The sequence below is a fragment of the Saccostrea cucullata genome, unplaced genomic scaffold (genome assembly GCF_032062105.1).
Source record: "Saccostrea cucullata isolate Sc308-1 unplaced genomic scaffold, CSIRO_AGI_Scuc_v1 ctg2250, whole genome shotgun sequence".
In the NCBI taxonomy this organism is placed as follows: Eukaryota; Metazoa; Mollusca; class Bivalvia; order Ostreida; family Ostreidae; genus Saccostrea; species Saccostrea cuccullata.
This window is the reverse complement of record NW_026921295.1, coordinates 22,085-40,290: the sequence shown is the minus strand read 5'-3', so window position 1 is coordinate 40,290 and position 18,206 is coordinate 22,085. Positions and strand designations below refer to the sequence as shown.

General features: G+C 33.3%; 1 pseudogene; it reads left to right on the top strand.

The window, feature by feature from the left end:
• Positions 1–15,819: 15,819 nt before the first annotated feature.
• Positions 15,820–17,840, top strand: LOC134259654 (uncharacterized; annotated as a pseudogene).
• Positions 17,841–18,206: the final 366 nt, after the last annotated feature.

The following is an 18,206-nucleotide window of genomic DNA, read 5'->3' as shown; positions in this document are numbered from 1 at the left end:
CAAGAATTCTCATTTACGTAGATTTTAAATTATCTCCAGGAAACCAAAATAAAAGAGGGACAAAAATTGCTGACAGATGCATGGTTCATATTGCCTTGGCAAATATATCTCAGTGGAATAATTAGTCTCTTTTGATCGATAGCAAAAAATAATAAACACCTTAACATACTTTGTTGACAAACGAAATTTCATTGGGACAAATAAAGAAATCATTGAATAATCATGTGAAGTTATTTTAGCATTATCAGTCAGGAAAATACTAGTAGGTAAAACAAGCTTCTCTATTATCACGGGATTAATCATCAGATACACTTTTAAGTGTATTTTGGTATAGGAAAAACTGTGTCTAATTGATACAAACCATTGATGTAAATGCAACGTCTAGCTGTTATGTTTACGAGCTTGTATGAACCTGACCGATTATCACAGCGGGTATTATATGATAATAAGGTGCTTCTGATTTCTAATATGTGTTAAGTTCTATGGCCGCAGATAAGATCTTCCCTCTGCAGCAGAAGTGACCTACAGGACAAGCCTAACCTATGATATAGCAGTCGTTTTCTTTGTGCCCAGAAAGATAAATATTTATAGTATACATAGGCCGGATCTAATTTTATCAATTATTCTTAGGGCATGCTAATCATTTTTCAGCAATAAAAGTTCAGTGGTGAAAGATCAGGATTCGGAATGGAATAACATTTAGATTCTAACAAAAAAGAAAATATACAATTAAAAATGGATTATGCTATGCAATAAGCACAGGTCTCCATGAAAGGACACCCAGCGTTTTTATGGTACCTCATGGGTTCTTCGACGAACTTTATATATACATTTATAATATTCATATTCCTCTATGAAATATTCAAAAAGTATTACTATTGGAAAATCTTAAATATATAATAAAACTTTATTGGCCTTTTAAAAAATTCACCTTTTCTGATACTATAAAAGAGAAGACTTGACAACAAAGTTAAAACTTTATGTAATCATTTTGGAATTTTCTGAATACAAATATTCTTTCTTTTTTACTTAAACGAATATCCACCTTATAAATTCCCCTTATCCAGGCATTCAAATTAATACTACATGTAGTTACCATTCACATTGCTCCTCATTCTGTTATCCCTTTGGTTATATTTTATTATAAGCATATCGAGTTTGAGGCTATTTTAACAGATTTACTAAAATAGAGGGGGCATCCCTGACTGTGCAATGAACAGGGTGCAAGACATAGGATGATGTGACATAACTGCTATCTGGGGCCCCTTTTTCCACGACGAATGGTATTTAATCTACAAAGATGTTTGTAGTTTTCATACATGAGTGATCAATGGTCGGGTCTTCACACACTAGAGGGATATGCGTGTCCGAGATGATTTTATATGTCTATTGGTATTATTTCGCACATAGTTATTGTCAAATTCGATGACAGAACAACAAAGCATGCTGGTTAACTACGTTTACATTTTATTACAGACACGTTGTTTAGGTCAATTTGCCTGTTATAGTTTTCTACATTTCAAACTTTTTTAATGGTTAGCCAAGGCTGTTCATACTTCAAAATACGCATGAATTTTCAGCATTTACGGTTTTTATAACAGGAAATGCACATGAAACGTGTATTCACTGATACATGTCCAGCATATATTTTCTCAGCACCACCATTTATTTATACATTTCGTTGTCCAAATTGAGATTTTTGATAAGTAATTTCAAATTAGGGAAGATAAAAATACAGAGCTTTTGATGTCTTTTATTTCATTTCATAGATGCATAACTGCAAAAGAATAACAACATTCTTTAGAATATAATACAATTTTTAAACCTATAATACTTTTTGTGTGCCATTAATTACAGATAAATTTCTCATATAATATATGTGATATGGTGAAATAGTTTTAATGTATTTTATATATAGAATATATATCTAACAAAATAATTGTTTTAAAAAAAAGTGTAGTCGTGGTTGGGTTTGAACCGTGGTCCTTTGGATTGTGGGGCGAGCTGCCTATCAGCTGGACCACGGAGACATATGACCATGGAATGGTAAATCATTTAAATAGACAGGATATTTATTAAAACTTACTTCAATAAATTTTTTATGTAAAAATTATTTTTGGATTGATGTAAGTTTCTTATTTTAAATGTCCATCTCAATATAGAAAAAATAATGAAATAATAATGTTTCTTTAATGTAATAATTTTTTTATTCCTTTGTTTGAATCGTCCTTTGTTCATTATAAGACACGCCATTGCGATCAAAAGCACTGCTACCTAGAAGCATTTGAAATTCAAATTAATTTAAGTTTATCTAGCTCCATAGAAGTTGTATCAAGGTATGTTAGTATTTGTTTGTTCAGTATCCTGTAAAATCTTGTTTGATTTATAGTATATTAAGAGTTTATTCTCAATCTGTATATTCAATGATCGAGCTGATTGTTTACATTATGAAGCTGTTCCTTACAAAAGAAATCATTGATCAAATTTATTATTTCTGTTAAACAATTATTAGATCACTTATTATAGAATAGTAAAACAATAGTGTAGTGTTGATAAACCAATGAACTAGTTTTTATTTTTTTAAATTATGTAATTGTTACACTTAGTTTGGAATATAATGATCAGTAATATAGAATATGCATTGAAGGTCTGTTATATTATTATATTAGGTTAATAACAGATATGTGACGGATCCAGATCCATGGATTTTTGATTACTCCCTTACTTAGGGTATGTTTTTATCCATGAATAAGATCATGCATATTGTTATATATAATATTGGCATATATAATATTGGCATTATAACAATTTATACAAATGCCTGAGTATAATGAAATTTATGTATTTGTGCAATTGCATTACAAATTGTTAATGTAATTTTCACAATAATATTGTTGTTAGATTTTATTACTTTTCATATTATATTGTAGGCCATCAGCATTAAACTTCTGTAATGAAATAAAGAGTGAAACATCCAAAATACGGCGTGTTACATACATGTACATGTATCTGTTTTTGGAGTAAATGAAATGAAAATCGACAGTCTAATCAGTCACCAATTTTGAATTATCATGAATCTTTCCACTATACTGAGTCAAAGTAGATCCAATTATGTGTTCAACACAAAAAATTAGTATACTACCTAATATTAACAGTCAGCATTTTGCAGCGCGTGGCTTATTAATTTAAAACAAATACAGTCTAACGTTAGGTTGAGTATTGACTGAAATCTCCCATACAAGTTGTAAGACCACTATTTTACTCACTGTATTATTAAAATTAAAATACATATAAACAGTAATCATTCACAGCTATTCAAATAATTTGTTGGTTACGGTAGATGACTTAGATATTCTAGGCTGCTTTGAACCCGATAATGGTTCACTAAAAACATTTAGTAATCCATTATGTAGATCCCTCTTGTGGATTAGCACCAACTTAGACAAATTAAGAGAATTTGCAATCAACTTCTTTGAAATTATTGAAGATACAATCTTTCCCTTAACAAGGGGCTCTAAAGACTTATGAAATTAAAATTTATGGTATAATAATTCAATGTGAACAGATCATTAGCTGAACACAGAGCCAACAACTTCATTTCAAAAAGTTACCTCAATGCCTTCACATCAGTAATAACATTATAAGCCTCCAAATCTTTTCCAATGAAAGTATTGACAAGATTGACTTTACAAGATTTTAAACAAGATTGACTTGTTTAAAATCTTCAACATCATATTTGCTAAAAGATTTCTTAGACACTTGTAAGGTATCTATAAAACCAGTGGCAGTGCTAGCAAAACTGTCAAGTAATTTACATTTGACTAGCCGATTCAATAACAGTAGGACAAAACATTGTATACTGTGCCCAACCAAAATAGGCTAGCTATCAACAGTCTTCAAGAATTCAACAAACTGCTGAAGTCCTTCAAAGGGCTCTTTATGGTCAACCCTCTTGCCATTATACTTCAGCACACCACCAACAGAAGTAAGTCCAGTTGCTGCAGATGCATCAGGACTAATTGGGGACTGTGGTGTCAAGTACTTGTTGAACTCTCTCTCTCTCGCCACATACTGCTGCAATCTGAACAATTTCTGATGTCCTGGCTGAAATGAATAAAATAAATATTGAAACCCCCGTAGTGTGTTCTTCTAAGTCAAGTGCAGCATAATTCTCTTAAACGTATATTCCTTCGATACTTTTACAAAGAAAAAACTAGTTCACAAACTTAAACTAATAGTCTCTAGGACAAATACCACGTAAGATTTGTTAGTACTTGGTAGTTGATCTAATCTATTCAAAGAAATTTCTTCCAAATCAATTTCATCACGCAAACCAGTTTGCTGCTATATGTATCCGCTGCAATAGAAATGTTCGGAAAAGAAGAATAGGTGAAAACAAACATAACACAAATAAATTAAGTTTCAGATACGTTGTATTTATTTGACTTTCATTCAAGAACAGACTGTGATGCATCTTTTGCAGACCTGGGTCTGACTTCAGCTCTAAACGCCTCCGCTTTGTGCTCCGCTTTCCTTGTTGTAATCGCTTCAGCTTCAGTCTGCTTTGTAGGATCCTGGAATGCTTGAGGGTGTATCTTCAAGGAGACACTGTCAGTCTTTTATTTACCTGAGAAAAATAGCAAATATGAAATTGAAAACTTTTTTCTGGAAAAGATAAAGAAGAATCAACAGATGCTTATCAATACGTAAAACGTGTAATTTTTTTTTTCATGTAAAGAGATTATTTATTTGTGAAAAATTAAATGTGTCTGCATTAAAATGTGTTAACAATAAATTCAAACATTTTATAGATATGGTTCTCTAAGAACTTTCAAAACCATTAAATATTAATCATGCGTTAAAAATGAAACTGGGTAAGTAAATAAAAAAATGTAAACAAGACAAGAATACAAGCTACACAAACAAGTTTAGGCTATGTATGGGTATTTTTTATGTTTCCTTTAAAATACTTTAATTACATTGCCTAAACTGCCATGTGTTAAAATCAGAAGAACATCAAGGAACTTTTTTTTCATTTGTTTATCTCCCTTATATAATTATACCCCTCATTTTTCTGACAGACAGTTGCAGACATCTCAAACAGCCTTTCTAGAGCTGGTCTCAGAGGCTCATTTGTTAGAGGTTTCCCATATGGCAAGTTTTTTGGTTTGTAACCAGTTTGTTCACTCCTGCACCATGTGCCACTCATGGAATGGTCCCCTATTAAGATTAAATACACTAATACCAATACACCATTCATACATTATTATGAACTCAGACCCATTTCTAAAAAAATTAAAAAATAATTAGAAAACAAAATTATTTTTCTTGCCAATGTCAAACTTAAATATATGGTCATTCTTTTTGCAAGTAGTATTCTTACCATATGAACAAGGAAGAATTTTACCCAGATCATTGGCTAACTATTTTGGATCTTCAGATGTCTGACGAACACAATATTTTTTATGCATCTCTTAATGTGAGTTCTAACTTTAACATTTTTCAATACTTTATGGGTATTGCTGATTTCCACAAGACTTCCAGTATACCCTTTTTCACGTGATTGCTGTCCACCTTTCTCTTTACATCTGGATCAACAATTGCTCTCAATCTGGCTATTGTTGTAGAATAGTCCATTGCTAACGTGGTAACCTAACAACATTTTATAATTATAAGCAAAATAAAAACAGTAATGGATTAGCACTTTCATTTACAATCTTAAGATATATAAATATGTAATAAAGATTTCATGGCAGGTGGCATTTAAATTCGTAGCACTTTCCCCTATTAGCTCTTCACGGATTTTGAATATTGAATGTACACAGATATATAAATAATCGAACATGTCTATACAATTCATACCTTTTCACCTTGATCTTTTATGCTTTGCACAATCTGGCAAGTCATAGCAGGTTCCATAGATTTGGCTAACCCAGTCCAGTTTCGATTGCATTTGTGCTTCCTCACAGGAAGATCCTCCCGTTTCGCCAAATCACATATTCTGCATTTAAAAAAAAATTACAGCATAACCAACAAATTTCTTTGTTTTTTCCCCAGTTAAACTTGAATGTCCTTCAAACATAAAAAAAATAAAGACAAGCTCACATACCCCACGCTCCCCCGAAACTCAAAGTGCTAAAAATCCCGGAAAAAATGAAAGAAATCGGTATTATGCACATCTACAAATTGTGTCCTAAATATCTGCAAAGTTTTATGAAATTCTGTGCAGCGGTTTATGAGGACTTGCGCTGACAAACTGTTCATCACTTTATTCAAGATATCCCCAAAAATCTAAGTTGTAAAGTACCGAAATTCCCAGAAAAATAAAGGATTAGGAATTTCCTGGTAAAATGCACATCTATAGATTGTGTCCTAAATATCTGCAAATTCTGACAAAATTCTTTGCAACGGTTTATGAGACCTTGCGCTGACAAAATGTCTATCTCTATATTCAAGGTAAGGCCTAATGCCTAGTTAAAAAGTTAAAAAGTGCGGAAATTCATGGAAAAAATAACGGAACGGGAATTTCCTTATTATATGCACATCTACATAGTGTGTCCTAAATATCTGTAAAGTTTGGCGAATTTCTGTGCAGCGGTTTATGAGGAGTTGCACTGACAATCTGTTCATGTCTATATTCAAGGTATGGCCAAATGCCTGAGCTAAAAATGCTGAAATTACCTGAAAAAATAATGGAAACAGAAACTTGTTGCTTGGGGTATAAAAACTGTTCAATAGCAGCAAATACTTTGTATTATTACAGTAATCATTGAAAATTCAAAGCATCAAATCAAAATACTAATTATGATAATTGATGACTTTTTTTAAACATAAAAAATACCTGTAAGGCTATTGTAGTCATGCCCAGTGCCCTGTTTTTACTAGGCACCATCGAAGCTGACAGTGAGATTACCATCACTCCTGAAGAAAGATCCAGTAATTATCATGCATGAAATATTTTTTTTTCAATAATTCAAATTGTTTTGACACATACCAATAAATGTAAATGTATTTCTCAACTTCCTCTAATAGACTAGTTCAACAACTTTCTTCTGCCATTTTACACAGTGTACTGCCAACTTCCCTTTCCCTTTCCTTTAGACCTCCCTTCGAAATTCCTGGAATGTTTAGCACTGCTGAGAAGGCACTTCAATGAGACTTTCTGAAACCACCATTGATCGTTCCTAAAATATTACAAACACAATTATTTTAAAATAATAATCAAAGATTAAAAACACCAATGTACACAAATTATCCGAGTAAAATACACTTACTTACAGCTAATTTCGTATTAATATTCCAGGCCTTTTATCCCTTTTCTGTTAGATGTTTTTGCCTGTTGGGACATCATTCAGTAGCCTACACTCTTGATATCTACATTGCACTTGGAGAATTAGAGCGAGTCCGAATCTAGTTTCTCCAACACAATCGTATAAATGCAAAGGTTACCCACATCTCTTGCACTCCTTTAAATTATTTGCATGGATACCAAGTTCGATTACACGTCTACCTTCGCTCCAATCATTTTTACTTGTTGGCTCAACAATTTGACCTATGCAGAAAAGATGATCAATCATATTTATGTTGATTTCGTAGAGACAACATTTCAGAACTATCGCCACAATGCAACAGTTTTGAAAAAAATGTCAGTACAAAATTTCTATAATGAGAAGACATAATACTGAGTAATTTCTACCAACATTTTGCTAAAAATGATTTCAGCTCAAAAAACAATATGCTATTCATGTACCTCATTAGAAAAGTAAACTTTTACCCTAAAGAAATGTGACTTCCCTCTGGTCCATGATATTGAACACGAAATAATTTTTTTAAAAAGTGATCCAAAAGTCAATTAATAAGGAGGGCCGTACACAATTAATCAGTGTGTACAATATATCCCCCCGTCAGAGACGGTGTTTACTGGAGGGTCGTACACAGTTAATCAGTGTGTACAATATATCCCCCCCCCTGTCAAACACGGGTTTTACTGGTGAAGTCAGTGTCAACAAATTAACATAGAAATATTGTTTGATTTCACACCAAATCACAAAGAACCATCTCAGTTAAAGGGAACAATGAGAAGAAAATAAAGAAAACACTCTCCAGTTTATAGTACTATACATGTACATGGAGGCGTCTTAATGTACGTTATACACAGGGTGCCTGACATAAACAAACTCAAAGTAGTTTAAATTCACTTGCTAGTTAGGAGTTAAAGGAACCACTATGGGGAAATGATGCTAATTTCCTTTAGAAAAATCTCAAATTACATACAGAATCCAGAAATTCAGGCAAAAATAAAATTTTTCTCTGTGGATTTTAGTTTCACATTGCTAAGTAATTTCAACTTCAAAAGCTGGTGCACTGACTGGAATTAAGTAAACTGGTCACCAGCTCAGCATACATGTAACTAAATTCAAGAGTTAGGACTTTCATTATTTTCTTTAAAAAAAACTTCAATGCCAATATCAGTGGTATTTCAGATTTAAATTCGGATTGCATAAAAAAACCACTGAGTCCCTTGTTCATGACAGCCACTTACAAGATGTTTTAAATCAACTAAATGGAAAACATCATACCTTTGTCTTCATTCAAATGACATGATAGGACTTAAATAGAATTTTTCTCTGAGGATTTTAGTTTCACTTTGCTAAGTAATTTGAACTTCATAGGCTGGTGCACTGACTGGAATTAAGTAAACTGGTCACCGGCTCAGCATACATGTAACTAAATTCAAGAGTTAGGAGGGACTTTAATCAAATTCCATAAAAGCTCATTATCAACGTCAACAGTGTTTCAGATTTAAATTACGATTTCATGAAACCCAGTTAGTCCCTTATTCATGACAGCCATTCAAGATGTTATAAAACAACTAAATTGAAAACAACACACCACTACTAAGTCAGAAACGTACTGACATTCCCATTTTTTACTGATAAACTTAGACATTTACTGACAATGTGCTGTCGTTACTGATAAACTTAGAAAAGTGCTGACAATCTAAGTCGGTGCTGAAAAACTTAGACAATTACTGACCCGTTTACTGTCCCTGCTGAAAAACTTAGAAAAGTGCTGACATTTACTGATAATTACTGTCTCTTTTGTTCTCGCTCTCGGGGAGGCTGCAGTGGTGTGAAAATGACTGTGTGTTATACTTTGTATTAAAAAAACAGTCTTATTTTAATTTTTGATGAAAAAAAAAATCCCTGGCAGTTTTTTTTTTTTAATCTAAATATTATTGTTATCTGTAAAATAATTCAGAATATGAATTAAAATTAACTATGTGTAAATCAAGTTTAAATTTATGTGTTGAATATATCTATCCCTGTTCAATTAAAGAATTAAAATTAATTAATCATTAAGTTAGTTTTCATCTATTTATTTCTTTGCAGACAGATATCAGACTTTAATGTAAAGCCCCCCCACCCCCACCCCCTGTTTTCACGATCGGAAAGTTGTATCAATTTTCTTTTCACAAATAGGACAGATGTCTCTCGTTAAAAAAGAAAAATAATCTTCTAAATATTGAATAATTACTGATAGATAATTCAGTTTCCTAATGTTCTCGGACATATCTGTACAAGTCGTATAATTATGTAACTTGAAGCGGTCACCCATCCAAGGGTTAAAGAGGCTCGCCGTTGCTTAACTTGCCTGAAATAGAGGGAGACTCTACCGCATCACCAGAAAAGTTAGCTCAATAGCGAAGCAGTATAAGTTCCCTATATACTGTCCGCTACAATTATATACCCCTGTTTACGATTTCCGGTTTCATTTGCTCATACGGGAGTTCCCCTATTGAACAGTGCAGTGTTCAATATATAAACTTGTACTATGCCTTGTTAATTTTGTCACTTAAAACATTATATCTAAATGAATGGTTGGTTGATCGATTACGCAGGGTTCATAAGTACTCAATTGATATCTGTAAGTCCGAGACTAATAAATAATTATCAGACTAGTAATAAAAATTCATGTACTAGCAATTATAGTATCTTACGGAAAATATTTATATTTACTAGGTCAGCGGTAAGACTAATATTAGTAGTAGCACCATTTTTCTCCAATATTTTACTTCTTTATCTCCCTCCCTCCCTCTCTCTCTCTCTCTCTTAAAGATACAAACAGTATTGACACTTTAAGTTACTTTAATACTTGACAAGTGCTCCGTTTCTTAACATTGCCGAGGGGGCTAGATCACTATTTAGTTTTTGAACTTAATTTTTTAAGTATTTTTTAATCATGATTCAATTTAAAAAAAAATATTACATGTTTCATAACTTCCTATTTCCTCCTGCAGCTATCGGTGAATTGGAGTTAATTTAATTTTATGTGCTTAAATTAAATTTCATCTTATTAAAGTACATGTAGGTAGGCGTAGGGGGTGTTATGATGTTAACGTAATAAAAAGGCAGAGGGCGGACTTGCTTAGTAAACTATTTTACGAAGTACTGAAATTGGAAGTCATTAGTCCGTCGAACCAGTGCTCACAAATATTTATTTCGAACCCTGAAGCATACATGTATAATCCCCCCCCCCCCTACACACACGATACATGAAAAAATATCTAGTAAACCGGTATTTGAATATGAATTTTATAAAAATGTGCAAGTTTTTTGAATGATGCAAATTTTTTTGTCCATTTGATCAAATGAATTCATACCCGTAATCATTATTTATTTGATTCATGTTTCCTTAACATCTTTCCTTTTCATAAGAGTAAGATTATTCGCTAACTGTAAGTGCCCATTATCTTCCGTGTTGAGTAACCATTCATCTCTCTCTTTCTCTCCCTCCTCTCTCCCCCTCTCTCTCTCTCTCCAAAAAATCAATATCGACCCAGGCAAAGTTTAAAATATAGTTAAACTCCGGCTGTTTTTTTTACTGTCATAATATTCTGCATATAAATTGTGTTTGATTTTTAATTATTCTTAATTACTGATAAAAAGTTGAGGAAATATACTATGAACTATTTTTTACTTGATTTGATAATCAAACAAGTTCCTCACTCAACTGTCCCACACACACACTAACACGACTTAACATAAAAATATTAGGAACCAGTAATTTTTACAAAACTTTGGATGTAATGTATCCCTTCTCATATATTTATTTTTGCTTAAATCTTTAAACAATTTTTGCCTTTCCCGGTTGGTTTTTACATCAATCTTCTTTTTTCATTAATCGTTAATTTTTTCTTAAGTCGGTTTATTAAAAAAAAATATTTATTTAATCTAAGAAGAGGTTGAAGGTTTGTAGATTGCATAATTATTTATATTACGTTTGTGTTGGTGTTGAATTTCTCAAATTCAGACTGTCTTGAAGAAGAGTCTACCTGTCGCCGTAATGTTGCGTAACTAACTTCCAGTGAAATCCGGCGAGTGATCTTCTGTATAATGCTGCAGTGACACCTATTGTCTTCTTTACCCGCTACCGTACACACTCGGATCGCCTCAGGCGATTTCTTTTACACACAGGTGCTTCACCAAGTTTCCGATTGCCCCCCCCCCCCACTTTTTTCCCCAACCTTACTTATACTATGAGAAATGATAATTGAAAGCCTGTTTCGCCCCCTCATTTTTAGTGATGTATATAAAATGTAGTATTGAAATTGGTACTAAAAGTAGTTGACACTACAACCTTTACCTTTTCCTTTTTTCTTGTCAACTTTTTTAAGGTAAGTAAAAAAAAAATTTCTCTGGCTGCCCCCCCCTTTCAAAAACGATGCTACGCCTCTGGACAGTAACTAAATCAACGAATGTCAAAGGATCAATGATCAATCCAGGCCCCCCTTTCCCCTGCCCAACAAATAATATAAAAAAAATATTTAAATCACCCGTCTGTCTTTTAATTGTCCAGTGGTTTCTTCTTGCAAATGCTTGGATTCGGGTATGTTTGACTGCACAAAAACAAATGTGGGCGGCCCCCACATAATTAAAAATTTTACATAATATGAAAACTTTAAAAACACCTTTCCTCAAAAGAGGGCACCCACGGCCTCATCGCGCGTTATTAGTTTATTAAAATTATTCAAAATAATTAAAATAATTCAAATTAAAATTGAATAAAAAACATCTAGTATAACAGTTGAATTCTTTAAATTAATATTAAAGAAAGTCAGGGAGTTAATGTTAATTTAAAAAAATATTATAAAATGCATGTCATGTAATAACATTGTTTCATTTTAAAAAGGAAAAGACCTCTGTAAAATTTCATTTCTCACTACTAAACGAAGATTTTTTTTTTTTATTGCTTATCTTTTTGAAGGTTTTGAAATTTTATCCCTTCTCTTGAAAATATTTTGTTACAAATCAATTTTCTATAAATCGATCAAATGAGCTTTTTTTTTCAAAGACATCATCTGGACATAGTTAAAAATTATATAAAAAAACAAATTAATAAAATAATAATCTATGTTAAAATAAAAATTCAATCAATTCCACACCACTGCAGCCTTCCCGAGAGCGAGAACAATAGGGACAGTAATTATCAGTAAATGTCAGCACTTGTCTAAGTTTTTCAGCAGGGACAGTAAACGGGTCAGTAATTGTCTAAGTTTTTCAGCACCGACTAAGATTGTCAGCACTTTTCTAAGTTTATCAGTACCGACAGTAAAAAGGTCAGTAATTGTCTAAGTTTTACAGTAACGACAGCACATTGTCAGTAATTTTCTAAGTTTGTCAGTAAAAAATGGGAATGTCAGTACGTTTTTGACTTAGTAGTGCACCCTTGCCTTCATTCAAATGACATGATAGGAATTCAATTTACATACCAGCTAGATATCTGACCTTTTTAAGGTACATACACCCTCTGCTCACTCATATGAATTTTTTTTTAACTTTTATGATTTTCCAGAGGAAATGTATATGCTGAATAAAAAATAATCAATAATAGCATAGCTTGCGGGGCAAATTTTGACAAAAAAGACAGTTGAACTAAGCAAATTTGTATAGGAAAAAAAGACATTTGTGTCATTAAGAGTTATCTCTCTTATCAGAGTATCAATGTACCTTAATTAAAACAACATCTTCGTCAGAGGGATTCCTGAATTTAAAGGGGAACTCTGATTTTGAATTTTATATTTAAACCAAAAGATCCCTGACCATTTCCAAAGGTAGAAATGAATTCATAAGAATAAAAAAAGATGATGCATATATGTTAAAAGTAAAATTTAACTAACCTGCCTTGTATGTAAACTAATTCACTATCAGAAAATCAGAAATTAAACCAGACTTTATTAAAAAAAATGTCTAAGACATGTAGAATAAAAAAAGATCATATGCATATGTGGGTAGATTTTTTTATGAGAAATTTGATTTCAAGTTCATTGACTTTTTGTTAAAGACAGTGACCCCTGAGAAATCAATTTCCTGGAACATTGTTAAAATTTTTGTCTTCTCTTAATCCTGACACATAAAATAAGCAATCGGCGCGATATACCAGCTGCAGAACTGTAGCCTAATGGTTCTATATATTAGTCTTTGACCATTACACTACAGCAACATAACACTCCTAAAGCAACAGGAGGCCAATGGACCTTATAGGTCACCTGAGCATCATGCAACGACTTTCAAATGATTGAATTTGGTTCATGTTTTAAGCTAGATGCTATGGCAATCACAATTTTGAGAGAGGCACCATTACTGATCATGACTATACACTTAGCAATTGCTTAGTTTTGTTAGTCAATACCGTTAGGCAGGGTAGGGGAACAACTGCATTTCAACTTATCAGTAATATTCAACAATAATCAGTAGTACCCCTACCACACATGAACCCCAGACCCAGTATGTCCAAGCATTGCACAATTTTTGAAAAAGCACCCTTGCTTATCAAAAATATCAAAAATGTTTGATTTATAACAAGGAGCAGATTTTAAACAATTATATCATTTTCAGTGTATAAGTAGAGCTCCCCCTTTGTATGATAGAGGCCTTGAAATTCACAATTCTAGACGAAGGGCCCTTATTCATCATACCCGGTAATTATATAAGAATTTCATATGTGAAATACCTAGGAGCAAAGAACATTTTCAAAGATTTAGTGTATATTCACTAGTATAAAATTAATGAATAGAGACCCCTCCCCCTAACATCAGAACTCCTAATCCTGGAGCCATCAATTCACAATTTTGGAAGAGGCACTCTTGCTCATAACTATATACTTAGTTAGTTTAATAATTACCCAGGATTAGAGAAGAAAATTTTCAAAGATTCAATCAATGTATTTTTACCATATAATCATAATAGAGCTCTGCCCTAACACCAGAAACCCTGACCCTCGGACCACGAAATTCACAATTCTGGAACAAGCATTCTTGTTCATCAAAACTATAAACTTAGTTTTTTTTTATGTAATACCTAGGAAAAGAGAAGAATAATGCATTTTTACTATATGATCAATAGAGTCCCACCCTAAAAGTAGAACCCCTAAACCTTAGGCCATAAAATTCACAATTTTGGTAGAGGCACTCTTGCTCATCATAACTATGCACATAGTTAATACCCAGGAGCAGAAAAGAAGACTTTCAAAGATTCAATGTATTTTCACTAAATAATCAAAAGAGCCCTGCCCTCGCACCAGAACTCCTGAACCTAGGGACATAACATTTACGATTTCGGAAGAGGCACTCTCCTGCTCATCATAACTATGTTTTTCTTATTTTATTTAATACCTAGGAGCAGAGAAGATTTTCAAAGAAATAATGCATTTTCACTAATATATAAACATAGAGCCCCGCACTAACACCAGAATCCCTGATCCCAGGGCCAGTGCATATAAAGTTGTGACACACATTGACGGACGAAAACAGATAACAATAGGTCACCTGAGTGACTATCATCAATATCTAACAGGATATGAAGTTTGATGAAAATATCACAGATTCTTTGAATCCGAGCTTGTTTTGAACTGAGCTAAATGCAAGGTGTGACGGAAGGACACAAGACGTACATAACAAACACTATATGCCCCGGCCATATTCATGATGGAACATAATAAAAATTCTAGCAATCCACAATTTGAAACCTATCCTATTATGCTACAATTTTGCTTTATATTTAAGGACAAAACTCATCCCATTGCTGGAAATATTTTAAGCAAATATTAAGTGTTACTAATCTGAAGTCTGTATCAGAAAATTTCATCGAAAGCAACAGGAGTGCATACTACATGCAGGAAACGAAATGGATAACTTGAGTTATATTGGGTATACAGGAAATTTAACATTTTTACGGAATTTGAATCAGTAAGAAAGTTTTCATATTTCCTAGGCAGAGTTAACTGAGATACGTTTACAATATTATATTCACTTGTCAAATTAAAATTGTCGGTGTCTGAGCTTGAGCCCCCAATACCTATCGAGAGGAAGCTCCTGGAAGTAAAATCTGTGACTTCACACTTGTCTAATCAATAGCAGAAAGTAATATACGCCACTGAAAATGGACTCCATTAGAAGCTCACAAATGTAAGTTCTCATGACAAGAATTTATAACACGAAAAACAATTCCCAATTCATCTGTATCAGTGTAATCAGTGTAACTTGTTGACAGTAAAATTGGTTTTAACTTTTTACACCACTGAATTTAAAACGTATTTATCCTAGACACTTATTTATATATTTCACTATTTAATGAAATGAATGATTTAGTTGAGTTGAAAAATAACTGATGCAGTTGAGGAGGTATTTTTCATTTTATGATTTATGAATGTAAAAATTGGCAATTATGATAATCCTATTATAGTTTTACAAAAGTGAAACATTCATTATTCAAGAATATAAATCACACTTTCATCATTTTCAGTACTGGAGGCATACGACGCATATCAGAGTCAATGTTTATGGGACTGTGTCGTAAAGTGGGGACCTCACAACTGGTGGCCATGAGGAGAGATGTGATCGACATCAGTGATATGGGGGAAAATCAAGCAAGAACAAGTGATGAGTTCAGAGGAATGCTGAGTGGAAGTCGCAGAGAAGGACTCAGACTGGAAGGATCAGATAGAGACATTATGCAGTGGCCAAATGATCACCGTGTGATCTGGGAATTATCTCAGTCTCAGTATTACAACACACATAGACTAACACTAATACTCTGTGACTTATCTGATAGTCCACCAGGATTTACTTTGTTAAATTCACTGTCACCAAGCATGGACAGAAGAATCAGGAGAGCGTGTGTTAGAATGAACAACAGGTATTATATATCTAGTTCTAAACACAGACAGATCTTTTTATCTGAGTTACCACTACCTTATAACCCCACTCCACATGGACCCTGTATCAGTGGATCATATGGAACACTAGAATATGATCATGCCTCCTGTTTTGTCAGTGACTTTTGGCCTCCATCTGCCTCCCCATGGATAGACAGATGTCACTCATGGCCCCAGCCTCATGTTGTTAATGATATAGTGAAGAATGGATGCCACTTTGTAGCTATAGGACACAAGCTAGGAAATCATGAAGATCATGAATGGAGAATTTCTTTCTCCAGAGCAGAACAAAAACTTGTGTATGTAATGAATCACTGTCAGTTCTTAACTTATGTCTTACTTAAATTGATCTTAACAGAAATAATAAACAATGGAGTAGGTGATGATGATAAATTACTGTGTTCCTATCACATGAAGACGTCAGTTTTCTGGGTGATTCAACAAAATATAATACCTCACTGGTGTCCACAAAATCTCCTGGGGGGTTTCTGGGTCTGTTATAGACATATCCTCAAATGGGTGTATGAGGGGGTCTGTCCCAACTTTTTCATTCCAGGCAACAACATGTTTCTGAGTAAAATTCATGGTGTCAAACAACAAAAATTATTTATAAGACTGTCAGAGTTGTACGAAAAGGGATTAGCATTTCTGCTACATAGTCCCTCCATTAGATCCTGTATTATAGATGTCCTCTATAACCCCAGAAACTCCATCTGTACAGATGATTATACTCTGATTTCTGAGGCTGAGTTTGATATAAATCTATTTCTTGAAATAATTCATCAGCACGAAATGCTAGGCAAATTGAACATACAAATCTGCATTAGATATCTACATACAATAGAACAGATGGTAGGTTCACCCCTCCTGACACAGTATCAAGTCCTCATGCTACAGCGCATGACCGCTAAGGTCCTTCAGTACACTGCTTTTATGTTACACATGGAAACTTACACACCTGACAACAAACTGATTTATAGAAATGATAAAATCTCCTGTCACATGCTGAAATTAGCAGCCAAGTTTGGTTGTATTACAGACATGCTGTACATCGCCATGTATTATTACAAGACACTTAAATACATGGAAGCTTTATCTATTATAGAGATGATCAAGGTCAAGTTAGCACAGCCGTATGTGATGAATATAGGTAATGTAAATACAGAGATGTATACTGAGGCTGTAGGGGGGCAGTCCTGGTCTACAAAGTTGAGACAGGCTGTAGCAGATGATATCACACTTAACAATAGAATCCATTACATCAGTGAATTGATACCTGAACAACAGTCTGCTCTACAGAGACACTGGCCTTTATTATTTGTACCACCCTTGGTACTGTTATACATGCTAGAGTTCTTGTGCTACAGACATGTAGACAGAATGCGAGCACAAACAGCTCTAGATGATCTACAGATCCTAGTTCACTTTGATCAGGGACGGTTTATACGATTACTATACAGAGACATATCGTGGCAGATTCTGGGGATCTGTCAACAAGTGACAGGGAACCTCCAGGCTGCTCTATACTCATACCAACAATCTCTCAGACAAAAACCGCTCAACAACATGCAAACAGCTACACAAATGAGAATACAGAGAGTTTTCCAATGGATTTCCTTAAATAATTAAATGTCAGATGATATTAGTAGGAGTTCACCTGATATAGATTTATCATTTACATATCCTCTTCTCATTTCATATTTTCTTTTCCGTCTGTTTAATACTTGCAACTAGTCCATAATAAAATGAAAGAGACACCATTGCTTATCATAATTTATATTAAAACCTTATTAAGGAGTACCCTACGGTAGACATTAAAAGTGACTTTTATAGAGAGGTTACATTTTTTTATAGGAATTTATTTATACAAATATGCCAGTTTATATGTGTTTATATATAATGTATTTCACTAGAAATACACAAGGAAGTTAGGTATTCGACTTTAGGGATCTCAATTTTAATTTTGCATGACTTTTGTGGATGAATTCAAA